Source organism: Tupaia chinensis, unplaced genomic scaffold (assembly GCF_000334495.1).
Source record: "Tupaia chinensis unplaced genomic scaffold, TupChi_1.0 Scaffold000052_1, whole genome shotgun sequence".
In the NCBI taxonomy this organism is placed as follows: Eukaryota; Metazoa; Chordata; class Mammalia; order Scandentia; family Tupaiidae; genus Tupaia; species Tupaia belangeri.
In genome coordinates this window covers 2,875,371-2,876,116 of record NW_006159510.1, presented here as the reverse complement: position 1 = coordinate 2,876,116, position 746 = coordinate 2,875,371, and the positions used below count along the sequence as shown (strand labels likewise).

The 746-nt window shown below is 40.8% G+C and overlaps 1 pseudogene; it reads left to right on the top strand.

The window, feature by feature from the left end:
• Positions 1–170: 170 nt before the first annotated feature.
• LOC114009593 (uncharacterized) lies at positions 171–274 on the top strand (annotated as a pseudogene).
• Positions 275–746: the final 472 nt, after the last annotated feature.

The window sequence follows — 746 nt, the reverse complement described above, 5'->3', positions numbered from 1 at the left end:
TGCAATCCCTTCTCCACTCTCTTCTCATGATTTTGGGCATGCACATACGTATGCCTGGTGTGATTTTCAAGTCACTGAGTTCGGGACTGAAACAAAGGAGGCCATTTGGGATCCAGCCCACCAACCTCCACACTATCTGCTGGCCTAACACTTTTAAGATGTATGTTCAGGTCCCTTTATATCTTATAAACAGGATGACTGGGTTTTCACATTATTGCCTGAGATGCACCTTCCTTAAATCCTGCTTCGACATCAGTGTATTATCAGTCTGTTTTGAACTTAGAAGCAAAAATAAATAAATAAACATAGATGCCTAATTGGTTTTATCATCAAAATCTTCCAATGGCTTCTAAACCTACTCAGGAAGGCTCAGACCTTCAGGAACCTGACATGCATGTCCCATTACCACACTGCCTCCTTGATGTTCTTAGCACTGCACAGCCTGTCCCACTCCGGGGCCTGAATTCTCTGCCTCAGGTGTTCATAATATTTTCTCATCTTTAATTTTTTATACTGTTATGTGTGTGCATGTCTTTGTCTTTGTGTGCCTATGTATGCTTTGTGTTTATGTATGTATATATGTGTGTCTCTGTGTGACTTTCTGTGTGTCTATACGTATGTACACCTGTGATTCTGTGTATATCTGTTTATGTGGATATGATTGTATGTGTACATGTGTGTGTGTGTTTATGTTTCTGTGTGTCAGGGTGATTCTGTGTGTGTCGCATAGTGTGTTTATGTGTTCC